The 27,420-nt window shown below is 45.6% G+C and overlaps 1 long non-coding RNA gene across 1 annotated transcript; it reads left to right on the top strand.

The window, feature by feature from the left end:
- LOC137637757 (uncharacterized) lies at positions 1-21,557 on the top strand. Its single transcript, XR_011043779.1, has 4 exons — positions 1-79; positions 5,842-6,062; positions 9,492-9,584; positions 21,366-21,557. It is a non-coding gene; the product is annotated as an uncharacterized lncRNA (long non-coding RNA).
- Positions 21,558-27,420: the final 5,863 nt, after the last annotated feature.

The following is a 27,420-nucleotide window of genomic DNA, read 5'->3' as shown; positions in this document are numbered from 1 at the left end:
ACGACGCCCATAAATGTAAACAAAGTGAGTGAGGAGACCGCCGCCACGCTGCTTAATTCAACTTTAACCTGGTCATTAGGTAATTTTGGTATTTTATGCCCTTCTCAGCATCCTGCGTAATTCCTAGGGACACGTTTGAAACGTGATTGAAATAATTAAATGCATATATTTGGGATTTTGTGTGTGAAATTTAAGAGCTATAATTCCGTCTGTCCTGTTAATGATTGTCCCAAACTGTGGTGTATGTAGGATAGCGGCCACCTGCATGTACGCTTACGGCTAACTTAGAATACGGCATTAGGTAAGTAGGTAAGGACACAGCTTGTAGGTTAGGTGAGGGGGGGGGAGTTGAGGGAAGTTGATGTCCATTCTTAATCAACACATGAGGAACTGGCCGCTGATATACAAAGGCTCCAACCATTATTTCCCTTGCAAATAAATAGTTAATAAGATATACCCCAATATATCCTACAGTAATGGGGCCAGTCAGTGGGAACCATGGGTTCAGGGTAGGGGAGATATACTGGCGAATGGATGATTAATGGTAAAACTAACCTTTTTTTCTACATACGTTACTCTCTGGGACGCATAATAAATCCACGAAAAATTGCACAAAATATGGGGATCCTCTTCCCCTGAAATGTATATTTCATTCATTAGGTCATGTTTTGTGAATTGGAGGTTTCGGAGCCTTTGTATATCAGCGGCCAGTTCTTCCAGCGAGCATAAAATATAGACACCAACTAAACTAAACTTCCCTCCCCTAATCCAACCTATAAGCCGTGTCCTTACCTACTTACCTAACGGGTGGGTGGGGGCTGCTAATGCCCCCTTACACTGCTGTATTATTATATAGTCAGCCGTCATCATACACACAGGTGGCCGCTTTTATACGTACACCCCGAGGTTTCTGCTCCCATTTGTGCATCTGTACATGGTTTCTTGCGCGAATATGAGCTTATGCTTCCTGCGCATTAGCCATCCTCCTTATTGCTCCATGACGAGTTTATACCGTGTACTGTATTTATTTGTACTTTGGATTGTTCTGGGTAAATATATGATACTTTAATTTCATGTTTGATATATTTCTGCCAATGATTATTGGGGCTAACCTCCTGTTTGAGGTTTTGGACTCCCTTTGAAAAAAAATTTATGGTGAACTCCAGTGGGAAATCGGGGTTTGTTGGGTGAGGAAATGCCAAAAAAGAGTGATTTGCAGCAATAATAATGGTCAGAATTGCAAAATAAACACAAGGTAACAAGTTGGAAAAATATATGGTTCATGTAAGTGGCTGAAAATTAAAGTATCATGATCATCTATTATTCACTAAATGTCTTCTTAATGGTTTTTTCTTTGCCGTGGCTCTCTAAACTCGCAAAATTAACATTGCATCCCTGCTCCTATGTCTGGCAACCGGTACATGTTGAGCTGTGCTAGCAAGCCCCATTGGTCTTTATTTCAGGGTTATTTTCTACTTTTATATCATCAACAATAGCTATACATTGAATGGAGTGTTTTCATTATAATCAATTACTGACAGATGAAATTACACCAAATTAAAAAAGAAAATACACTTTCAAAATAGATTGTGCATCCCTCTTTGAGATGTCTTTGTGATGGTCAAGCTGAAACTGAAGGGGAAGGTGCAAAAATAAATGGCTGTTGTAGAATGGCATCCCGGAACTTGTGCATAAACACTTGGAAGCTTTTATTTGGTTTAAAAAGCCAGGCAATGATTGTCATACAAAAAAAAACAGAACAGCGGGAAAAAGCAAACGCAAGCAACAGATGCGCAATAACTCGCCATCACTCTCCCAAATGTAAACAATGGAGTTGAAGTAAGAATTAGCCCTCACATTTTAATCAACTATTGCGTAAGTTGTTATGCCCCAGCCCCCATTTACCATACAGAGAAAAATGCTAAACTAGCCAGCACTTGTCCATTCCTTATAGCGATTTTCAGTTTCGTTAGTAATTAAAGTATCATATATTAACCAAAAAATTTCATTCAGTATTAAAAATGGAAGCTAACCAAGAACACTACCTAATATAACCTAACCTAGGATTCTTATTGTTACCTACTTATCTACTGAGGGGTGGGGGGCTGCGGCTCTCCTCAGACAGCTGTATCCTTAGCTTACCGTAAGGCTATGTCTCAACTCTGCGTTTGCTTCCTACCCGGGTTCCCTCCTAGCTAGGTAAAACTAAATCATATTTCATAAATCGTAAAACAAGCTTCATAATATCGTATTTCAGACCAAGATAGACAGCATTTTCCCCAAGAGAAAATAGATTTGACAAGTGATAAAAAAGTTTATGCCTGTCCCAACCGAGTACTTATACCCCAATTCCATTAATATGTGCTCAAAATTCTTTTAATGTGGAGTTCTGCCCCCAGACTCTTGTTTCGTTGTTGTATTTCTCAACCCAGCTTTGGTGTTGATTGAATGGGTAAAATTGTTATTGTATATTCTGGGAGGAAAGAGGACAAATAAATAAATTCACATGCAAACAAACAATATATATCTTGACCATTCGTACCATTTTTGAAGTCGCTGAATCCAAATTCTTCGGACTCTGGGTATCATAATTATGAGAACGACCGGAGTTAGGGGGTACATGACTTGATTCAGAGTTTTCACACACTCTGGAAGTCGACCAAATAGGCCTTCACAAAATAAGTATTTGAACAGTTTATGCATGTGGTACAATTGCTCAGATGTAGATATTCTATTGTTTTATATACTGTACTGTAGTATTTGTTTAGGCGTAAATAGAAACCCTCGGCTATTTATAAGGGTATTACTTTCGATGTAGCTGAAAGACTAGCCATGATAATTTTTGTGAGGGATAACTACCCCATCCGCTAGTTAGCGGGTGGGGGTTGGGGTAGACTGGCTACCCCGCTCACTCACACCTCTCGGCTGAGTAACCACTTTACTTTGTGGCTCGGTAGAGGACGGACATGCTGCCTTTCTCTTACGCACAGATTTGCCTTGATTACTTTTCTGTTTAGTTTATTCTTTTGTGTGTGTTTTTATCTCATACATATATATGCGTGTATATATGGAACCATACTAGTATTTTGTGAAATTCAGTACTTGTAACTTTAATTACAGTTGACAACGTATCCGGCTGTCTCCGCCGTAAGGTAGTTTTCATTGTATTGATACGACTACTCCCCTATCTTGCCGCCCTCCCCTGTGTGGATGGCCGACAGTTCCTTGACACTCCCGTGTGTTTGTTTCAGTACTTGAGCTAAAGTTCATAACAATTCCGCTCCCTTTCGAGGAGTTCTCTTACAAGGAAGGGGACTTATTCTTCGAATAGTTTGTTATGCAGCGGAGTTATGAATTGTAATTCATCACAACTTTTATTACCTTTTCTAACAGATAGCACCGACATGCCGATGGCTTCAGCCGCTCTGGTCAATGTCCTGCACTTCCTGTGGCAGTTCGTTAGCTGCCCACCTTACGAGGTAGCACTCGTTGCTGACCTTCAACTTGAACAAGGCTTGGTGATGGGAAGCATAGTGTGCTGCCAGTGTTAACCTTCCCCCAAGTTGGGCTGCCCCCCCTTCCGAGGGAGAGCTTCCATACTTCAGCCGTTTAACAACCTTCCCTCTTTCAGGAAGAATTACTGACAGCTCGGCGAGATCTGTTTCTGCTATCTCGTCGCCGAAGACTGTGCTTCTTCCCCTTGAGTTGGGGAAAAGCAAATCCAAGGCTTGTTCCTCCTTCGGCAGGAACTTCTCTCTCGTTCGCGAGAGAGATAGTTACGCCTATGCTTTTTCCCATAGAGCTTGGAGAAAGCTTGTCTTAGGTGATGTCCTTCTTCAGGAGGACTTCTCTCTCGCTTGCAAGAGAGATTATTATGCTTACGCTTATTTCCCATAGAGCTGGGAGATAGCTTGTCTTAGGCGATGTCCTCCTTCAGGAGAACTTTCCTCTTGTTTGCGAGAGAAAACTTATGTTCAGCTTTTGCGTTAGAGCTGCGGGTTGTAGCAGGCGCTGCAGCCCGTCGGTCAGGCCTTAAGTCTGTTTCCGACTCTAAGGAGTTTGCTGATCCACCAGGGGCTGTAGCAGAGCTTTCTCCAAAGCAGGTATCTCTTTCGGGGAACGAGTCTCTCATTCTCAAGAGAAGACTGCCTCTGGGCATCGGCGGTCCCCCTTACGCTTATGGTTTTCCTCCAGGGGCGGATTGAGAGCCTTGTCTTGAGCGACGTTCTCCTTCGGGAAAACAAACCTCCTCTGCGGAGGAGGTAGCTTTAGAGCTGGATCGGTCTCCCCATCGGGCGGAGTCTGCTCTGCGTTCCTCTCCAGAGGATCGTAGGGTGGAAGTTTTTGTGATCCCTCTCCATCCTGTACGGTCTCCTCCTCGTGCTGTGAGGAGATGTCTTTTTGAACCTGCTGGTTCTCCTCACGGTGTTCGTAACCTTCGGGCTATCGTCATGTTGATCCTGCGGGTTCTCATGACCTTAGGAGTCCTTTGGGCGGTCCCCTTAAACGCACTCCGTTGGAGCCCTTGAGCATTGGACAGGTGTCTGACGCTGATGAAGAGAGTAGGCGAGTCGCATGGCATCTCCTATGTTGTTCGTCATTCTGAAGGATGGAAAAAGGCCTTGATGTCCTTTGTTCCAGAGTTTGTAGCCAAGACTCGGAACCCCAGAGTCTATGACCCTCTTCTAGATGTGACTAACGATCAAGAGGACCTACTTCTCTGTCGTATTAGAGCTCTACGTTGCTATCATAAGAGAACCAGGCATTTCAAGCTAGAGTATAAATTGTTCCTCAGCCGATCTCCAAGAACACACTCACTTTCTGGCTTTGTAAGGCCATTAAACTCCCATACTCTGCTTCTGAGAAAGCCTTGAGTAGTCTCCCTATTCCTCTAACCAACAAAGTCAAATTAATCTGTTCCACCCTTGCATTCAGAAAGAACACGTCCTTGGCGCAGTTGCTGAAGGCAGGCGTCTGTAGTCGTTGGACAACCTCCACTACCTGCAGGAGTATACCCACAACTCCCTTGACCCATTTTCCTTAGGACCTCTGATACTTTTTCAGCAGGTTGTATAGGAAGCCTAGCACCATCATGGGACAAGAAGCATCTTTTCTTAGATAGTGTTTGCGATACAAGTCCGAGAATGAAAGGTGCTGTAAGAATGTCTGGGCATTTTTCCTTTCTTGCTCCCCTACCTTAAGGTTTAACAATCGCGACGGTACGTAACCTGGATCGTACGATCCATGCAGGTAAGCTATTCGACAGAGAACGTTTCCTTCACTTTATTTCATTGAAGTATTTTCCACGTCCATCTGTACAAGGGGAAGGATGGAGAGGTGTGTTCCTAGTCATAATACTTATACATTCGGATACTCATATCTGGAAGGATGTAGATTCCTCCTAGAGTGTCCACTAATCCTTAGTGGGGGCCGCCTTGTCTAGCTCCTGTGATATCCCTACGCTCAGGTAGTTAAGAGGTTGACGTGAGTCATGATTTTTGCTTCTTTTACAGAATCGAAGTACATCGATATTTCTGCCATCCTCAGGATGAGCCTCCACTTGAAGGTATAAGGTTTGTATTATGTATGGGAATAAGTCATAGATTTACTTTGTATTTCTCCTAATTATTAAAACTCCAGGTTTTTATGGTTTGGAAAATTCAAATATGTTAAAAAAATTCTATATTTATAGGACTGGGTCATTGTATAGCTAGGTGGAATACAAAATACTTGGAAAATATGGATTGTTTAGATTTTAGAAAATAGGAAAATCACACTTTTTGATTTTGATTACAGTACTGTGAAGCTGTACCCTGACATTTAATTGAATACATCTTTCAGAAATTGAAGCAAAGTTTCAAGAAGAAAATATGAGGCCAGATTTCTTCAGGGGATTCCCCCTCCTTGTCAGAAGGCTTCAGCTGTTGTCTGCAGAAAAAACGCCAGAGAATGTGGAGCCTCTCGAGCATCTCCTGGAAGATTTGTTGAAGATCATCTCGTTCCAGTGATGCCGTCGGTTATACGGAACTTTAATCCAGCTTTATGTGGCAGCTAAATTACTTGTGAGTTGTAGTTTTTTTTAGTTGTTCCTATACATCTAAGTACTTGAAACAAACCTTTAGTTGTTCCGTAACTGAAATACAAACCACGCTATTTAATATGGGTTATTACTTTCGGCGTAGCTGAAATGACGAGCCATAAGAATTTTAACGAGGGTTTACTACCCCACCGCTAGTTAGCGGGGGGTAGGGAGGGTAGCCTGCTTCCCCCCCCCCCCTCCACACCTGTGCTGAGCTCACTTTGCTCTCGGCTCGGGTGGTAGTCGGACGTGTCCGCTCTCACCCTTGCCTCTTTGACAGCCATTAATGCTTTTTGTTTATTTACTTACTTTTTCTCATACTTGTAATATATATATATACTGTACATTCTTAATGTTTATGTATATATTTGTGTATAGAAATGTAGTAAGTTTTCTTTTCAGTGTTTGTGCTGTGTGTGATGTACGACAATGACACCTGCGTAGTGCAGGGCCACCACGGTTACTCGTCATTGGGTACGGCCTATCCCTCTTGGTCCTTCGGTCGTTCCTTCTCGGCTTTTCCGTTAACTCGGCCGCTGTGGAGAATCGTCATCGCTGGACTTTCTTCATTCATCTATTATCTTCGCTGTTCTTCCTTTCCTATGGGGAACTTGGATTCTCAGCGAAGGGAATGTGGGAGTTTAGATTGACTATGGTCTCTCTCTACTCGAGGTCGTTCACCCCTTAATACTACTACGTACTATTACGGAAGCTCCTTTCCCGTTGCGGGTTGGGTTGCTATTCTGTTTATTTGTCTCAATTTTTTTTAATGAAATCTAATTGTATTTTTAACTTTTCAGCATCTCTGTGGGGAACACTTCCCTTCGGGGGTCAGTGGTTCTTACTATTAGTGAACATTCTTAGATGATTTAGATAATTATAATTCTGTTTTTATTACAATTACTCCGCCCTCCCCCTTCTCCTGTGAATGTCAGTGGGGGAGGAGGGCGCATACTTAATTTTTAATTCTTACTTTTTACTATTCCCGCGTGGTTACTCTTCGGAGTTCCTCCCTGGGGAATCTCTGTTAAATAATTATTTAAATTTATTTTCCCAGTTAACTATGCAGTTTTTTTTTCGTTTGACTAAAGAGTGCCAACGAAGCAGAGCTGTCCTGTTTGTGCCTATGGAGTCTGCTGTTGCTGCCGTCCCTCCAAGGACGTCGTCATGGGCGTTATCTCTTCTCTTAGAAGTTCTCCAGTGACAACATGCCAGCACTTCAGATCATCTTAGAATGCTAAAGGAGGTTCGCCTCCATGGGTTGGGTAACTTCCCTTCCGAGGGAGGTTCCCTCCCCGTGTGTGAGATCTTCTCCCTGCAGAGGGAGAACTTCCCATACCTTAATAATTCATCGCCGTCGACTACTGTGCTGCTCTTTGGCCAGACTTTTCTCCCCCCTTGCTGAGTTTCTCTTCCTTCAGGGGTGGAGCACAGTCTTGGCAAGTCTCTTCTACGAAGTGTTCACCTCTCTCATTCGCGAGAGAGGCCACTCATAGAGACTCCTCTTAGGAGTATTGCTCCGTTTAAGGTCAGCTTGCTGATCCAACAGCCCTAAGGGGTGCCATCAACAGTGTCTTCAAGTCTCTTCTACGAAGTGTTCACCTCTCTCGTTCGCGAGAGAGGCCACTCATAGAGACTCCTCTTTGGAGGATTGTTCCTGATTAGCTCAGATTGCTGATCCGGACCTCTCCGAAGATTTATTCGCCATCTCCTAGACCTGCTGACCTGCCATCTCCGTTCCTGACTGCTGACGCGCTGTGGACACCTACATTAAACAGGCATCGATCCCTTCGGGGAAAAAAGGGCGTATGGGCAAATACTGCGCATACTTCCCTTAAGCGCCAGGTTTCCCCTGCGCGCCAACGCTCACCTGCGCATCAGCGCACATCGTTAGTTTCCTGAGATTGCACACAGGCACTCTCCAGTGCTTCAGCCTGCGAGTGTCGCCAAGTCTCTTCTACGAAGGGTACCTCTCTCGTTCGCGGGAAAGGTCTTTCATAGAGACCCCGCCTCGGAGGATCAAGCAGAACTTCCAGTGTTGATGGTCCTGCCAGCTGACCTACCGATCTTCCAGCTCAACCTTGCGCCCTCCCCCGTGCGAGGCTGCCGGACATTGGGCGGTAAGGGAGCCATCGCCACATCCCCCCCCCCCCCAGCACAGAACAGCACGCTTGCCGGTGGGGGGAAAGGTTCCAGAGAGGCCCAGGGACATGCCTTCCTTAAATAACCTCATTCTATGACTAACATAACCTACTAAAATTGAATAAAAAAGCCAGAAAAGACCGAAATTGGCCATTATTTTCTATCGAGTACAATTATTTGCGATTCATCATAAGATACTGGCACCTAAATTTTGTAACCTGAGGGCGGAGGTTAATAGTCCTATATAACCGGTTTATGATTTTTCCGAACCATGAAAACCTAAGACCTTTAAGTCACGCTTGGTTGGAGGGCTCGGCACAACTGCAATCAGGCACCTACCACTACAATATTATTATTATTATTATTATTATTATTATTATTATTATTTTCTAAGCTACAACCTAAGTTGAAAAACTATGCTATAAACCCAGGGGCTCCAACAGGGAAAATAGCCCAGTGAGGAAAGGAAACAAGGAAAAATAAAATATCTTGAGAAGAATAAGAACATTAAAATAAATATTTCCTATATAAGCTATAAAAACTTTAACAAAACAAGAGGAAGAGAAACTAGATAGAACAGTGTGCCCGAGTGTACCTTCAAGCAAGAGAACTCTAACCCAAGACAGTGGAACACCATGGTACATAGGCTATGGCACTACCCAAGACTAGAGACCAATGGTTTTATTTTGGAGTGTCCCTCTCCTAGAAGAGCTGCTTACCATAGCTAAAGAGTCTCTTCTACCCTTACCAAGAGGAAAGTAGCCACTGAACAAATACAGTGCAGTAGTTAACCCCTTGAGCAAAGATGAATTGTTTAGTAATCTCTGTGTTGTCAGGTGTATGAGGACAGAGGAGAATCTGTAGAGAATAGGCCAGGCTGGCAAAGGGAAAGAACCGTAACCAGAGAGAAAGATCCAATATAGTACTGTCTGGCCAGTCAAAGGACCCCCATAACTCTCTAGCGGTAGTATTTCAACGGGCGGCTGGTACCCTGGCCAACCTACTACCTATGACCTCGTTAAAAGTTGAAATGACCGTACCAGCTTTGCGGAAGTCACGCTCCCATGAAGAATTCGTGTTTGTATGGTTAGGAAAAGTACAAAAATACTTCAAATTTGTGATGCTTTTTGGTTTTATTTTTACCTAATTATGGTCAATGCACTCAGCATCTGTTCTTTACTTTATCAATCTTAAAGATACAAATACAAACATATCCTTAGCAAAGATGCTTCTCTCTCTAATGCTGTTACTACATTTTTGTTTTCCACAGAATCTACACCGGAAAAAGTGTCCTCCCAATGAGATTTTGAACCGGTTCCCTCTCTTCGACTGGGAGCAGATTAAGACAGATTTTCATCTTTATGTGAGTTTCACTTTGTATACTTTTTTGTAGATAAATTAGAAGGTATTGCAATAATGAAAGAATATTATGTGAGGCTTAGTTTTAAGGTATTTTGGTAATCTGAGGCTTAGTTTAAAGGTATTTTGGTAATCTGAGGCTTAGTTTTAAGGTATTTTGGTAATCTGAGGCTTAGTTTTAAGGTATTTTGGTAATCTGAGGCTTAGTTTTAAGGTATTTTGGTAATCTGAGGCTTAGTTTTATGGTATTTTGGTAATCTGAGGCTTAGTTGTTCCGTAACCGAAATACAAACCACGCTATTTACAAAGGGTTTACTTTTAGCGCAGCTGAAATGACGAGCCAATAGTTTTTAACGAGGGTTAATTACCCCCGCGCTAGTTAGCGGGGGGTGGGGAAGGGTAGCTTGCTACCCCTCCCCCCTCCACACACCGGTGACTTGCTTCACTTCACTTTTGGCTCGGCGGTGATCAGACGTGTCTGTTCATCGCCTTCGTGACAGCCTTTAATTTTCTTCTTTTTCTTTTCAGCTTGTGTGATTGGTTGGAAGTTGACCTTCAGTTATTTTCTTTTATTTAATATGCGTACATGCCCTGGAGTTGCCGGCCGTCCTTGTGGGACTTTCATGTCGGACGTGATTACGGATCCTCACACCCTCTGCCCTCAATGTCGGGGCCGACGGTGTGACCAGGATAACATGTGCCGTGAGTGCAGGGAGTGGTCTGCCTCCCAGTGGGAGAGGTTTGGCCGTCGGCGTAAGAAGAAGTCCAAGAGAGACCGTTCTCCTCCGGGGTTAGCCTTGAAGGAGGAAGGTTCTCGGGACTCTTCTTCCGCCGCCCAAACCTCCTCCGAAGCTCCCCCTCGTCCGCCTCCTAAGGAGAGTCGTCCGAGTGGGAGCGCAGGCCCTTGTTCTGATTCCCTACCTTCGGTGGGGGGAGAGGGCGTCGCCTCCCATAGCGAGGCGGTTCCCCCTCCTCCTCCGGGGGAGGTTATTGATAATAATACTTTATCCAGTGATGATCTTTTAGAGATTTGGTCGTCCCTGGGGCTTAAGGGCTTGCCCTCCAGGGTCGCTCTTATTGACCTTGTCTCGTTGGGGGCCGCTGTTAAACAGTCGCCGGTGGTAGCGGAGGTAGACCCTCTGTCTATTGTCGACGTCGTGGTGACAGAGGCCTCCGACGTGGCTGGGCCTTCCGACGCAGGTGCTGTTGCTGGTGATGGTGCTCTAGGCTCTCCTCCTCCTTCCATGCATCCTTCGAAGGGGGAAGTGAGTCCTTCGGTCTCGACTGCTGCCCAGCTTCCTTCTGAGAGAAGTGTTTTGAAGGAGACTCCCCTTCGGAGGACCGATGGTCCCGACGATCTCCCCCGAGGCCGCCTCCGCCGTAAGGCTCACCGCCCTCTACGCCACAAGGGCCTCCCTTCCCCTTACAGGGGGACTAAGAGGCGCCTTTTTGGGTCTTCGTCCTCCGGGGGGGACTCTCCTCGTCAGCCTCAACCGATGAACCTCTCTGTAGACCGCTCACCATCTCCTGCCGGATCTTCGCCTTCTGGAGAACTCGTCACCCGACGGGCAACGGTCCCTTCGGGGCTAAGGGATTCTTCCCTTACGCGAGCAGGGCCAGCGCACAAGCGCTCTCCTGCTCGCCAAGACTCTCCTGCTCGCCGACGCTCACCTGCTCGTCGGCTCTCTCCTGAGGTTCGCCCCCCTCGCCAGCGCTCTCCTGCTCGTCAGCTCTCTTCCAAGCGTCAGCGCTCATTTGAGGACCATCGCCCTGCGGTCTCTGACCACCCTTTAGTTCCTGCTGAACTCCCTGCTCACCATCCACCTGGTCCTGTGGCTACGCAACATCGTGCTGCGCGTGTGTCAGAAACACATGTTCGCCAACGCGCCAGCGATCTTCCCGTTCCTGCTCGTGAACCTATCCTCTCACAGGACACGCGTCGACCTTCTGCTCGCCAGCGATCACCAGCTCGCCAGCGATCACCAGCTCGCCAGCGATCACCAGTTCGCCAGCGATCACCTTCACATGCTGCCCGCCATCGCACGAACCTGCATGATCGCCCGCTTACGCATGCTGCTCCTCATCGCAACACCCTGAACGATCGCCTTCCTGCGGATGCTGATCACCATCGCACCCTTTCTCGCGATCATTCACCTGCGCATGCTGCTCGCCATCGCACAACCCTGCACGATCGCCCGCTTACGCATGCTGCTCCTCATCGCAACACCCTGAACGATCGCCTTCCTGCGGATGCTGATCACCATCGCACCCTTTCTCGCGATCATTCACCTGCGCATGCTGCTCGCCATCGCACAACCCTGCACGATTGCCCGCTTACGCATGCTGCTCCTCATCGCACAACCCTGAACGATCGCCTTCCTGCGGATGCTGATCACCATCGCACCCTTTCACGCGATCATTCACCTGCGCATGCTGCTCGCCATCGCACAACCCTGAACGATCGCCCGCTTACGCATGCTGCTCCTCATCGCGCAACCCTGAACGACCGCCCTATTGCGCGCGATCATTCACCTACACATGCTGCTCGCCATCGCTTACCATCACGTGGTCATTATCGCCAGCGATCTTCTTCACCTACGCGGCAGCACGATCCCTCGCCGTCGCGCCATCGCTTGCGTTCGTCGCCTCGGACACGTGTTCATTTACCTGCCCACCCTCACGCCCACTCGCCTGCCCGCCCGCGCGACCGCTCGCCTGCGCGCCCGCGCGATCACCCGCGCAACCATTCGCCTTTGCGCGACCGTTCACCCTCGCGCGACCATAGTTCGCGGCGAATTCCACAGCCGGTGGTAGCAGCAGGGACGCGTGCTCCTAGACGGCACTCGGGATCACCTCCATCCAAGCACAGGTTGGTATTGCAGGACGAGGACAGGTCATTACAGCATTCTTCCCCACCTTCTTTTCAGGCAGGTACCGTCGTGTCCACTCCAAAGGATCGCCCGATCCCTTTCACCTTAGCGAGGATTTCGGACTCTGTGTCCTTTGAGCAGCAGACTTGGTTTGGTCCGCTGGCACGGGCGTTAGTGAGGGTTATGAAACCAGCACTCGCCGGCCAGGGTAACAAACCAGCGGCTGTCTCTCCTACGCTGAAGAGAAAGAGAGGAGTGGACTTCGTGGTGACTTCCCCCAGGGCGAAGTTGGTTCCCAAGAGGTCGGTCTCGAGGGTCCCCTCTCCTGCACGAGTACTCTCTCCTTCTCCCGTGGACGAGGCCTTTCCGTCCTCAGGTGAGTCCAGTGGACCGGTAGTCTTCCCCTCGGCACCAGGGGGGGAGACTTCGCTTCAGGCAGGAGAATCGTCTCGTGAGGAAGGGGCCCCTCGAACCTCGTTGTTGGGATCCTGTATCCCTCCTAGGAGGGAGCCCAAGGATTCCAAGACCATCCCTAAATCCTCTGCAAGGATTCGACAGGAACCCACGACTACCCAGGGGAATGTCCAAGTATCACCCCAGGAAGAGATTCCTGGGGCAGGAGACTTAGCTGCCAGCCCGCAGGGAGGAGAACAGCAAGAGTCCGAACATGCCTTCTGGCAGGTCCTAAGCCTGATAAGGCAACTTAACAGTCTTACGGATCCAGTCATCCCCCCCCCCGTGAAGGCAAAGACACGATTCTGGATGAAGTGTTCGACGTTCGGAAGGCCCCTAAGACCAGTGCAGCTCTGCCCTGGTCTCGGGGGCTGAAGAGTGCCAGAGCTAGGGCCAATGCTCAGCTCGCACTTCTTGCCTCCTCCAGTCGTTCCACTGCCGGGAACAAACTCATCCCTCCTCCTCGCCTTCAGCAGAGGAGGTATTTCGAGATCCTGGGTGAGCACAACCTCGCTCTTCCTCTCCATCACTCTGTGGAGGAGCTGGCGAAGGGAGTTCCCTTGGAGAAACTCTCTGCCCGGCAGGTGTCGTTCTCGGCGGCAGAGATCCTTAACCACGAGAAGGTCGCTAAGTGTGCCATGCAGGCCACTTCGTGGCTGGACTTCTGGTTAGGATCTCTGGGCATCCTATTGCGATCTGAGGACTTGTCCAAGGAGACCAATAGGAAGGCCCTAGAGACCTTCTTGCTCTCGGGCACCCGCTCCATCGAGTTCTTGGCGCACCAGGTTACCACCCTGTGGGCCAACTCGGTGTTGAAGCGTCGCGATGCTGTGTCCGAGAGATTCCATCCGAAGGTCCCCGCCGTAGATGTGTGTAGGCTCCGACATGCCTCCCTCCTGGGGGAGAGCCTGTTTGAGCCTCAAGACTTGGAGCGAACGGCTGAGAGGTGGAGGAAATCCAGCACGGACTCCCTCCTCCACAGGGCCCTTACAACTCGGCCCTATAAGCCTCCAGCCCCGCCACAACAGCAGCAACAGCCTCGTAAGGCTCCAAAACAGGCACCGGCAGCTAAGAAAGTGGTGTCTAAGCCCCAGCCCTTTCCAGCCAAGGTCAAGAGGGGTGGTAAGTCCTCCAGGGGAGGCAAGACTTCTAGGGGTGGCGGCCGCGGCCGCAAGCCCTAGGGGTGGCAGTCCCCCTGCGTGTCCACCTGTGGGGGGATGCCTTCAGCGTTGCGTCCGCAGGTGGCAACATCTCGGGGCCGATGCTTGGACGATCTCAGTGATCGGCCAAGGTTATCGCGTCCCGTTCACGTCATCTCAACCTCCCCTGACAGCGAATCCAGTGTCGTTGAGCTCCTATGCCATGGGATCGGCAAAGGGGCTGGCCCTTCAGGCCGAAGTCAAGACCATGTTCGAGAAGGGTGCTCTCCAGGAGGTCGTGGACGGCTCTCCAGGCTTCTTCAGTCGACTCTTTCTTGTAAAGAAGGCTACTGGAGGCTGGAGACCCGTCATCGATCTCTCGGCTCTGAACAGGTTTGTCAAACAAACCCGGTTCAGCATGGAGACAGCAGTCACGGTCAGACTTGCGGTGAGACCACAAGACTTCATGTGTACACTGGATCTAAAGGATGCGTACTTCCAGATCCCAATCCATCCGTCTTCCAGGAAGTACCTGAGATTCTGCCTAGACAACAAGATCTACCAGTTCAAGGTGCTGTGTTTCGGTCTCTCCACAGCTCCTCAGGTGTTCACCAGAGTGTTCACCCTGATTTCGACTTGGGCGCACAGGAACGGCATTCGTCTCCTTCGTTACCTAGACGATTGGCTGATCCTAGCAGACTCGGAGTCGACCCTTCTTCGACACCGAGACAGGCTTCTAGATCTTTGCCAGGATCTGGGGATCGTGGTAAACCTCGAGAAGTCCTCTCTGCAGCCGTCCCAACGACTGGTTTATCTAGGCATGCTAATAGACACCAGTCTCCACAAAGCCTTTCCATCAGACGACCGGATAGCAAGGCTGAGGAGGGTGGCGGAACCTTTCCTCAGGCGAAAAGAGCTCCCCGCCCAATCGTGGTTGCGTCTCTTGGGCCACCTATCCTCCCTGGCCCGTCTGGTTCCAAACTGCCGCCTCAGGATGAGATCCCTTCAATGGCGGCTCAAGTCCCGGTGGAATCAAGGATCCGATTCCCCGGACACTCTGATCCCAATGGGGTCTCTGGAACAGACGGACTTGCGGTGGTGGCTGGCCGACGAGAACCTGCGAAAGGGAGTGAGTCTTCTCGTCCTTCCCCCGGAATTGACTCTGTTTTCGGACGCGTCAAAAGAAGGGTGGGGGGCGCACGTTCTGAACCAGAGGGCCTCAGGCCTTTGGTCAGAATCAGAAAAGTGCCTACACATCAACCTGCTAGAATTGAAGGCCGTCTTTCTGGCCCTTCAACAGTTCCAACGGTTCCTGGCGGGTCACTCCGTGGTGGTGATGAGCGACAACACCACGGTAGTGGCTTATATCAACAAGCAGGGAGGCACTTTTTCGCAACAGCTATCCCATCTTGCAGTAGAGACTCTGAGGTGGACCGAAACCCACTCGATAACACTATCAGCTCGCTTCATTCCTGGCAAGAGGAATGTGCTCGCCGACAGTCTGAGCAGGGCTTCGCAGATAGTGAGTACCGAGTGGTCTTTGGATCCTCAGATAGCCAACAAAGTCCTGACTTTGTGGGGTTCCCCGACGGTGGACTTGTTCGCGACAGCCTTGAACTTCAAGCTGCCCCTGTACTGCTCACCAGTCCCGGACCCCAAGGCACTCTGGCAAGATGCTTTCCAGCAACGGTGGGACAACATCGACGTGTACGCCTTCCCACCATTCTGTCTGATGAGAAGGGTGCTCAACAGGACCAGACTATCGGTCAACTGTTCCATGACTCTAGTAGCTCCGCTATGGCATCACGCGGAATGGTTTCCGGACCTTCTGCAACTCCTGACGGAACTCCCAAGGGAGCTTCCTCCACGACACGAGCTTCTCAGACAACCCCACTCCGGTGTCCCTCACAGGGCCGTAGCCTCGCTTCGGCTTCACGCCTGGAGACTATCCAGCGTCTCCTCGCGGAGAGAGGCTTTTCGCAACAGGTTGCGGAGAGAATGTCTCGGCACCTGCGAAGGTCCTCTGAGGGAGTCTACCAAGCGAAGTGAAGAGTCTTTTGTGGTTGGTGTCGTGGAAGGGGTATCTCTCCACTCGATGCCACTATTCCAGCAATAGCGGACTTCCTTGTGTATCTGCGAGAAGAAATGCGCCTTTCTGTCTCGGCAGTGAAAGGCTATCGCTCAGCCTTAAGCTTGGCCTTCAGATTGAAGGGCGTGGATATTTCTTCATCGCTAGAACTCTCTTTACTCATACGTAGCTATGAGCTTACCTGCCCCCAGTCGGAAGTGAGACCCCCTCCTTGGAACGTGGTTCGAGTTCTCAGGTCTCTCAAGAGACCTCCCTTCGAGCCATTACGCCAGGCCTCCGATCGCCACCTGTCTTGGAAGACGGCTTTCCTACTCGCCTTGGCCTCGGCCAAGCGAGTTAGTGAACTTCATGGTCTCTCGTACGACATCGCCCATTCAAGGGGATGGGGGGAGGTAACGTTCAGGTTCGTCCCTGAGTTTGTGGCCAAGACTCAGAATCCTGGAGTGCCGGATCCTCGGTTCGACTCTTTCAGGATCGCGAGTCTCCGTTCTGTAACAAACGACCCAGACCAGCTGCTACTATGCCCAGTGAGGTGTCTGAAGTACTACTTGAAGAGAACGGCTGCAGTCCGTCCTCATGTGCGAGCTTTGTTTGTGAGCACAGGCAGGACAAAGAGGAGGGTCACAAGGAACACCATCTCTGCTTGGATTCGAAGGGTTATCCACCATGCCCTGAATCCTGACCCTCCTCCGTCACGTCGCCCTCGGGCCCACGATGTCAGGGGTATTGCTACATTCCTGGCCTTCAAGAGAAACTTCTCTGTGACGCAGGTACTTCAAGCGGGGGTCTGGAAGCGTCAAACGACCTTCACAGCCCACTACCTGCAAGACGTGACCCACAGGAGCCTCGATACGTTCTCTATCGGCCCTGTGGTGGCTGCACAACAGCTGGTCTAACCTCAGGCTCCTTTTTGGACAAGTAGCAGTAGGTTGAGGGCGTTGTTACCCGGTCTTAGTCTGTGTGAATGAAAGAGTATGTCTGACCCTTACTTCTTTCTTCATTCTCCCCTCTCTTGGGGAAGCAGCATCCTGGTCCTCGCATAGCTGACCTCGACCTCTGCAGGTAACCCATGCTTCTTTGTGCTCCTAGTATTAAGCTTAATACTGTTGCGTCTCCCATACCCTGACGAGGTGGTATGGGGAACATCCTATCCTAGAATTCCTATCTGAAGGTCTCAAGGTCAACTTCATAGGACGAGTCACACTCTCCCCCTCACACTACTTATGTAGGCCACTCGTTCCTAGCGATGCTAGGAACCTGTGAGGTACAGGGGCTCCCTCTCTCTAGTGCTGCTCACTAAGGGATCGAGCCCCCGGGCAAGCCGAAGTCAGTAAGGCTGGGGACTTTCCACTCTTCCTAAGGGGTAAGTCACCCTTTGTAAATAGCGTGGTTTGTATTTCGGTTACGGAACAAATGACAAATTCGAAGATAATTTGTATTTTTCCTAACCATACAAACCTTAGCTATTTACACATATGTGCCCGCCATCCCTGACCCCCAAGTCAAGTTCTACCTCTAAGTGAAGTGAAGCAAGTCACCGGTGTGTGGAGGGGGGAGGGGTAGCAAGCTACCCTTCCCCACCCCCCGCTAACTAGCGCGGGGGTAATTAACCCTCGTTAAAAACTATTGGCTCGTCATTTCAGCTGCGCTAAAAGTAAACCCTTTGTAAATAGCTAAGGTTTGTATGGTTAGGAAAAATACAAATTATCTTCGAATTTGTCATTTTTAAGGTATTTTGGTAATCTGAGGCTTAGTTTTAAGGTATTTTGGTAATCTGAGGCTTAGTTTTAAGGTATATTGGTAATCTGAGGCTTAGTTTCAAGGTATTTTGGTAATCTGAGGCTTAGTTTTAAGGTATTTTGGTAATCTGAGGCTTAGTTTCAAGGTATTTTGGTAATCTGAGGCTTAGTTTTAAGGTATTTTGGTAATCTGAGGCTTAGTTTTAAGGTATTTTGGGGGCAAATTGTAGAAATATTTACAGAAAATCCTCGGCTTGCAAACTTAATAGGTTCCGAGAAGCTACAAGAGGAAGGCCAAGGTTTGGGTGAATGGATGAAGTGAAGGAAGCTCTGGGTGATAGGAGGATAGATGTGAGAGAGGCAAGAGAGCGTGCTAGAAATAGGAATGAATGGCGAGCGATTGTGACGCAGTTCCGGTAGGCCCTGCTGCTTCCTCCGGTGCCTTAGATGACCGCGGAGGTAGCAGCAGTAGGGGATTCAGCATTATGAAGCTTCATCTGTGGTGGATAACGGGGGAAGTTGGGCTGTGGCACCCTAGCAGTACCAGCTGAACTCGGTTGAGTCCCTTGTTAGGCTGAGAGGAACGTAGAGAGTAGAGGTCCCCCCCCTTTTTTTGGTTTAATTTGTTGATGTCGGCTACCCCCCAAAATTGGGGGAGGTGCCTCGGTATATGTATGTATGTATGAGAAGCTGTTTGTAAGTCAAGTTTTATTGAATTTTGTTGTAGGTTAGGCATCAGCTGACCCGCATGCGTACAAATACAGTTGTCCAGTTTCATATGGCAAAGGTCGTCTTGTTTACTTCATTGAATTATGATATTGTATTTCATTATGAACTTTTGATACAATATCCAAGATTTATAATATCAGTTGGATATGTGTTTGTTTCTATGAATGTAAGTTGAGGACCTTCTGGTATTGTATTTAGCCTTTGCTCTTTTCTATTTGCATGGTAAAAGTAACGTATATTTGTTACTTGTATTAGTAGCTCCTTACGTAACTTTTTTTTATTACTTATCTAGTTTGTATCTGTCCACATCTTTTATTTCAACTTTGTTCCAACACGGAAACTTACCTCGAACTACTTTCTTAGGAGTTACCTGGAATCTCCTCTCATCCGACCAGAGTTTTGTGTAGTTTACCCTACTTCCGTTTTCTGTGAAGTCTAACCTCGGGTGGTAGGATACGTGCCCTGAGGCTAGGCCCGTGTCAGCCAGCCTGCTAGCTTGGATCTCGGTCCTCAGTAAGTTCTCTGGTCGCGGCGCGATATCATCTCGACGCTCTCCTTATCTCAGTGCGACTCTTTATGTCCCAGACTCCTTTGTGTCCCGCGTGGTTCCCACATGGTATCCCTGTGCTATCCCTTTGTGTCCCCGAGTGGTTACCTTATCCTTCCCTTGTGTTCTCATGTGTTATCCTTGTCCTTATTTCATATGTAATAAATAAACTTATTTTGAATGTACTTTTTTAATTAATCATGGCAACAAGATACTTTTTTTTTCTTTTTTTTGTCAGCTGATTAGCCAACACATTGAATGTAAATTGATTAAGTTCTTAGTGGCCATTACAGGTTTGTAAAGTCGTCATTATTATTATTTTGGAAAAGCAGGATGCTATAAACTCAGGGACCCCAACGGGGAAAACATCCCAGTACGGAAAGGAAACGAGGAAAAATAGAATATTTTAAGAACAGTAATACATACATATGTATACCAAGGCACTTCCCCCAATTTTGGGGGGTAGCCGACATCAACAAATAAAACAAAAACAAAAAAGGGGACCTCTACTCTCTACGCTCCTCCCAGCCTAACAAGGGACTCAACCGAGTTCAGCTGGTACTGCTAGGGTGCCACAGCCCACCCTCCCCCGTTATCCACCACAGATGAAGCTTCATAATGCTGAATCCCCTACTGCTGCTACCTCCGCGGTCATCTAAGGCATCGGAGGAAGCAGCAGCAGGGACGGGACGAGGGGGCTAGGAACCCCCTCTCCTGTATCTACATCCTGTGAGACATCGACAAAGAACAGTAATAACTTTAGAATAAATATTTCTTATACAGTATAAACAATAAAAACTTTATTCTATCTAATTTCTCTTTCTCTTGTTTTGTTAATGTGCCCGATTGTACCCTCAAGCAAGAGAACTCTAACCCAAGAGAGCGGAAGACAGTGGTACAGAGGCTATGGCACTACCTGAGACTAGAGAACAGTGATTTTGATTTTGGATAGCCCTTCTCCTAGAAGAGCTGCTTACCATAGCTAAAATGTCTTCTACCCTTACCAAGAGGAAAGTGGCCACTGAACTCCCTTTATATGACTGAGGGTTGCATAATTAGGAAAAATACAAATTACTTTAGAAATTTGTGATTTTCCTAGAAAATCATTGACTAATTTCAGAGCAGTTGGAAGAAAATGCGAATCGATATACTGTGGTGCCACTGCTTTTGAAATTCACAAGTAAAGTGAATCTTTTGAATTTTCCTCACTGGTGGGGACACCCAGCAGCGAAAACAAAAAACCAAACATGGTTAACCCTTTTATCCCCAGGCTGTTTGGAAATTTCCAACCCTTAACCCCAGGGGTTATTTTTTTCCCCAGCACATTTTGTAGTATATTTTTTTAAATTGCTCTGCCAGCCTTAATTTTTGTCATAGAGAGGTCAGGTTGGTCTCATTCTCTTGGAAAATGCCTGAATTTTCTCAAAAAAATTATCAAAAATATGAAAAAAAAAGAAAATTTTATAGCATTTTTTTTTGCAAGGACGTACCGGTACGTCCATGGGAGTAAAGGGATGAGTCTTGTGAAACGTACCAGTACGTCCTTTGGGGGTAAAAGGGTTAAGAATAATAAGTGTCAAACAGACAAATATAATACTCAACTTGGGAGCAGGGATCTCTAAAATGTCGGACATCTTCCAAAAGACACAAAACAACACAGAGCAAAACAAAACGTGTCTGACAAACGCAAGTGCTGAGGAGGAATGAGAATGGGGGGGGGGAGATGTTGGGGGTAGAGAGGGGGGTTATGTTGATGAAGGAGAGGTCTAATTGGTGAGGGATCTATGGTTGTGGTTCAATCACGCCCCAGTTTTCTATACCGACACTCAATGAGTGAGCGAGTTAGGTTTATTCCTGGCATCTCTTTTTTTTTTTTTCTCTCTGGTATATTCAGCAATAACTATGCCTTAGAAATGGTGCTAGAGGAGCATTTCACTGGGCGACGCAGGTTCCTTGCCCAGAAATATTTTTCCTTCGTCAAAATCCCTTATTATTAATGATGATTATAATCCATAAAAATTTGATTTAACCAGCTTACGTATTGCCAACTTTTCACAATGATTATTGTTAATCAGTCACTAAATGATTCACCATTTCAAGATAATAGAGTTAAGATGATGTTTACGTACGTTTATTTTAATACCAGTTTACAAATTTCAGGTGGAGCCACTGACTAGCATAGTATTTTCTTGCTAATTTAATTTAATTTTATTTTACAGGATGATTTTTTCAAGACAAAGTTAAAAACCTACATTAATAACTCGCACGACATCATCCGGCAAGACTTCTCCTGAAGCCGATGTTGTCTGATTCTCAACGATCAACTGCTTGCCGAGTTGAAGGGGCGCCTGCAGACCAAAGTGCCGAAGCTTCTCGCGTTGTTGCAGCAAGTCTTTCCCAATACAGCCTTGAATAAGGTGAGTTCCATTGTAGATATTAGTCCTTGCATGTCTTGTAAAAAGCAATACAGCTCAGTACTTGTATCTCGTATATTTTGAAAGAACTAATTACGTTAAAAGTACAAACCCGTTACTGTATATCTGAAGCTCAGTACTGTATGCTGTCTAATATCCTTTACTATATTTTCCACACTGAAAAGGACCGGTGTTTGGGATGCATTGATGAAGTACCTTATTTTCCATGTCATAAGACTCGCTTTTTTTTCCTTTAGTGTTATCTTAACACTAAGATAAAGTTGTATAGGGCAGTTTGACAATTCTCAAACACCTCAGTAATGACATACATACACACGCACCTGACGTAAAATATAAGCCTACAATCATCATTCATATGTAATAAACTTATTTTGAATGTACTTTTTTAATTAATCATGGCAACAAGATACTTTTTTTTTCTTCTTTTTTTTTTTTTCTTTGTCAGCTGATTAGCCAACACATCTACATGCAAAAATGCCAACTAATGGTATCCAAGCAGACGCCGCTACGATGTATTACTTGTTGACGCAGTGTTTGTTCCGGCGTAGATGCAAACCCTCCGCTATTTTTGGGGTATACTTTTGGCGTAGCTGAAAGAATACCCTATAAATAGCTCCAAGTTTGTATACTAGGAAAAATACAAATTTGTTATTTTTATATTTTCTCATATTTTATTAATTTGTAATACATACATACATATACCAAGGCACTTCCCCCAATTTTGGGTGGTAGCTGACATCAACAAATGAAACAAAAACAAAAAAGGGGACCTCTACTCTCTACGTTCCTCCCAGCCTAACAAGGGTATCAACCGAGTTCAGCTGGTACTGCTAGGGTGCCACAGCCCACCCTCCCCCATTATCCACCACAGATGAAGCTTCATAATGCTGAATCCCCTACTACTTTGTAATAAAGCAATAATATGGCGATGACTTTGTTGCATGGGTTCTGAAAAATACAGATAGTTGTTGCTGAACAGAAAATTGAAAAAACATCTCACTGCTGAGTCACACAGTGTTACCAAGTTAGCTGAAAACTAACTAGATCATTTCTTTTAGCGATGCATATTTGCACCGACTCGCGGCGGTGCCCTTTTAGCTCGGAAAAGTTTCCTGATCGCTGATTGGTTAGAATTATCTTGTCCAACCAATCAGCGATCCGGAAACTTTTCCGAGCTAAAAGGGCACCCCTGCGAGTCGGTGCAAATATGCATCTCTAAAAGAAATAGACTATAGACCTAGTCACACAAACCGCAGGAAAAAATCTTCCTCTTCACAGCAGTAAAGGGAAGACAGGAACGATGATTGAATTTCTGCGAGTATTTGCCCGCTTTGATAGGTCGCGTCGGCAACAGTTGGCGCTGATATATTGCACGCATGTCATCCGCTACTTGCTTACTCTAGTCAGTGTTGCCAGATGGAAATATTTCTCCAGTGTTCTTTTCAAAATATGATGGGTGTTTTTTATCAGGCTACACGATGAAAAAAAAATCTAGCATTGAAAAAACATACTCATGGTATTTATACAGTATTTCCATTTAAGCTCACGATTACGTATTTCCATCCTTCTCGGGGGGGAATTTGGGATCTGGCAATCTAGTAAGGCTAACTAAAGTCCTGAAAACAATTGTGGCAATGCCGACGCCATATGTAAAACAAGAAGCCTAAGTTGAATATATTGCCCCTCAAGCATAAACTATCAATTAATGGTGTATTTTCACCTCAAATTTATTGATGCAAAGTTAAGGTATGGTTGTATATTGAATGTATAGATGATTATAACTTACAGTACATTTGTACTTCATCAATGTCTGAGATTATACATTGAAACAGGGCCTAATTTTACTAATGTAAGCACAAACCCGTACCTCTAGAAACAAACATCACATTAAATACAGAAAAAATTAGAGTATCTTCTCTAACCATATGGCTGTTAACAAGCCTATGACGATATTAGACCACCCACCACTAATCTCCCCTTCTATAGCTTTGTCTTAGGCGCACAGGTCCTATTTCGGCTGTGTGTTTTTCACATATTCTGTAAGTTATATTTGCAGTATTATACAGTATATACATTAAACACACAGCCTAACTTTTAACTTGCATTTTGCAGATGTGTGTAAAGTCTTAAGATTAGCCATAATTCTAAAGGTGATATATGCAGTCTGGTTTTTAATGATAGTAATAGATATTAAATTTTGTATTAACTCGTCTTGCGTAAAGGAAGGGAGTCCTCAGCTCTTCTAGGAGAAGGACACATTATTCTCTAGTCTTGGGTAGTGCCATAGCCTCTGTATCATGGTCTTCCACTGTCTTGGATTAGAGTTCTCTTGCTTGAGGGTACACTCGGGCATACTATTCTATCTAATTTCTCTTCCTCTTGTTTTGTTAAAGTTTATATAGTTTATATAGGATATATTTATTTTAATGATGTTACTCTTCTTAGAATATTTTATTTTTCCCTTTTTCCTTTCCTCACTGGGCTATTTTTCCTGTTGGGGCCCCTGGGCTTATAGCATCCTGCTTTTCCAACTAGGGTTGTAGCAAGTAATAACAATAATAATAATGAGAAAGTAAATGAACAGGAAACAATAAATAAATTTGAAAAAAGAATATAGGTAGTCTAATGATCAACATGATTTAATACAAATATATGGAAAATCACTAGATGAATAATAATAGACCAATTATTGGGGAACTGTTATGGTAACATAATTTATGAACCCTCTGAAATACCAAATCCTGTACAGTTTTTTAGCCAGTTAGTTCAGTGTGTCGGCAATAGATGGCGCTGACCAGATGCTCAGGGTATTTTTTATAGGTAGGCTTTCCTGTCTTTCCTCAACTGTCTTTGCCTTGTGAAATTCTAGATTATTCTTTATTTGATCAATAGTTAATTTAGTATGAAATGTGTACATGAGGAATTTAGGAAATATTGCTGGAATTTTACTTCTCCGCTGAAATTTCATCACGATCATTTGGCAGCACTGCTTTCATGTAAACAAACACTTGGAAACATTGTTACTGTGGTATTAACTAAGACTAGTTTGGTGGGTTTTTTTATATGAATATGTAGCAAAATATAGAAATTTACCGTGCTAGAATGAAAATCATATGAAAATCGCTGACTAGGAATTGCTGCTACGATAGGTTGGGAAATACTCAATTTCTTATTTTCCAAAAATTACTTGGATGAATATAGGGTGCATCCTACCACTTGTAGTGTCTTGTACCACGGGAAATATGGTACCTCTTCATTTCTCAATTCCTTAGCAGGTCAGTATCCTAGTTGATGGTCAGTAGTAGAATGGCCACGGCACCAGCCACCTGTTGAGGTACTACCGCTAGAGAGTTATGGGGCCCTTTGACTGGCCAGACAGTACTACATTGAATCCTTCTCTCTGGTTACGGTTCACTTTCCCTTGCCTACACATACACCGAATAGTCTGGCATATTCTTTACAGATTCTCCTCTGTCCTCGTACACCTGACAACACTGAGATTACCAAACAATTCCCCTTCACCCTAGGGGTTAACTACTGCACTGTATTTGTTCAGTGGTTACTTTCCTCTTGTTAAGGATAGAAGAGACTCTTTAGCTATGGTAAGTAGTTCTTCTAGGAGGACACTCCAAAATCAAACCATTGTTTTCTAGTCATGGGTAATGCTATAGCCTCTGCACCATGGTCTTCCACTGTCTTGGATTAGAGTTATCTTGCTTGAGGATACACTGGGGCACACTATTCTATCTTAATTTCTCTTCCTCTTGTTTTGTTAAAGTTTTTTATAATTTATATTGAAATATTTAAATGTTGCTGTTCTTAGAATATTAAATTTTTCCTTGTTCCCATTCCTTGAGCTATTTCCCCTGTTGGAGCCCCTGGGCTTATAGCATCCTGCTTTTCCAACTAGGGTTGTAGCTTAGCAAGTAATGATAATAATAATAGAAGGCCATTCCCCTAGTAGAGGTTCAGTTCCTATGTAGTTCAGTCCTATACAAATAGGTCAGTCGTCCAGTGCAGGAAAAAGGTCAAGGGTCTTTGGTATGGTATTGCAAATATCTACCTGTTAACGAAATTACTCGTAGTTCATTTGATATTAGATAACTGTTTGTTTCTCCTTTTATTCATGTGGCTTATTACTTTCGTGTTTTTGTTCCAACTACGGTATCTACATTTAAATGAAAAAAACATTTCTCTGCTCTGTGTAAAATGAAGTTTTTACCATCTTTTAGGAGTCCCAGAGCGTAGGGCGCTTCAAAAAGTCTCACTGCACGAAGTTTCTCTCGTGGATATGTAACTGTAAATTTTGATACAGAGTAGCAATTGAACATGGCAAAGACTGTTCTCTCAGGTCTCGGGAAGGGATCTAACTTTCTATACATTACCTACTTTATGCCGAACGGGGAGCAGTAGAGTGTCTCAAATCCTTAAACACCCCCTCCCCCCCTCCCCTGTTTATCGGGCAGCTACCTTTGGATCAAGAAGACGTTGTCTGGATGATTGTTCCATTGTCTTATCTGTGGTTCTCTGGTATTGTTGTACGAGTGATTTTCCCGGTAAGCCCGCCCCCTCCCCTCGACCTCCAGTTGCACCTCTCCTACCTGGGTCCATTTCCCCTCCTCGTAAGTCTGAGTCTCCTAAGAGAGAGTAGTTCATGGTAAGTGTCGTGTTGGAACAAATGACAATTTCTTTGAAAATTGTACTTTTCCTAAATTACCACGAACTACTGTACTCTCGGGTTACTACCCATCCTGCCTTCCTCACTGAAACCCCTCTCGGTAGGAGTCGAGATCGGTAGTTTTCTTCAGACTAGAATGGGGTTAGTTAACCCTTTTACCCCCAAAGGACGTACTGGTATGTTTCACAAAACTCATCCCTTTACCCCCATGGACGTACCGGTACGTCCTTGCAAAAAAATGCTATAAAAATTTTTTTTTTCATATTTTTGATAATTTTTTGAAAAAATTCAGGCATTTTCCAAGAGAATGAGACCAACCTGACCTCTCTATGACAAAAATTAAGGCTGTTAGAGCAATTTAAAAAAATATACTGCAAAATGTGCTGGGGAAAAAATAACCCCTTGCGGGTTAGGGGTTGGAAATTTCCAAAGAGCCTGGGGGTAAAAGGGTTAAGCAGTCCTGGGTATGCGTGATCATGAGAGGTCCTTCTAGGTGCATTGTGGGTCAATAGAGGAGGTCGTACTGGAAGGGTGGTTGGCCAATTTGTTGGGGGGGGGGGGGATTTCTGGTCGTGGGAGAGCTGAAGCCCCCAGATAACCTAAGAGAGAGTAGTTCATGGTTTGTATGTTAGGAAAAATACAATTTTCGAAGACATTGTCATATATATTGAGACTTTTCAAGTATTAATGAAGTGTTTTCTTTTATTCTTCTATACTTTCACCATTAACCATGTAATAGTGTGCATGCAGTTAATTCTTGAAGTCTTCTAGGGTCCATGACCAAAATTTGCAATGATATTCCCAACAAACTTTTCTTAGTAGGTTTATTTTCATGTCAATTCTTAGTTCATCTATTTCATGTTTTTTTCTACCTTGCTACCTTCATTGTTTTATTATTTGTAAACATTTTTCTTTTCTTCATTTCCTAATTCTTTTACGTACTGTACATCAATACTTTCCTTATTGGAGCCCTGAGGAACTGGGAGGAACGTAGAGAGTATAGGTTCCCTTTTTTGTTTTTGTTTTTGTTTCATTTGTTGATGTCGGCTACCCCCCAAAATTGGGGGAAGTGCCTTGGTATATGTATATATGTATGTATAAAGGAAATTCTGTAATTTTATCCTTGTGCAAAAGGAATAAGAAAATGTATATAAGCTGTTA

The sequence above is a fragment of the Palaemon carinicauda genome, unplaced genomic scaffold, assembly GCF_036898095.1.
Source record: "Palaemon carinicauda isolate YSFRI2023 unplaced genomic scaffold, ASM3689809v2 scaffold985, whole genome shotgun sequence".
Classification (NCBI taxonomy): domain Eukaryota; kingdom Metazoa; phylum Arthropoda; class Malacostraca; order Decapoda; family Palaemonidae; genus Palaemon; species Palaemon carinicauda.
The sequence above is the reverse complement of the archived record's forward strand: the minus strand, read 5'-3'. Positions and strand labels throughout refer to the sequence as shown.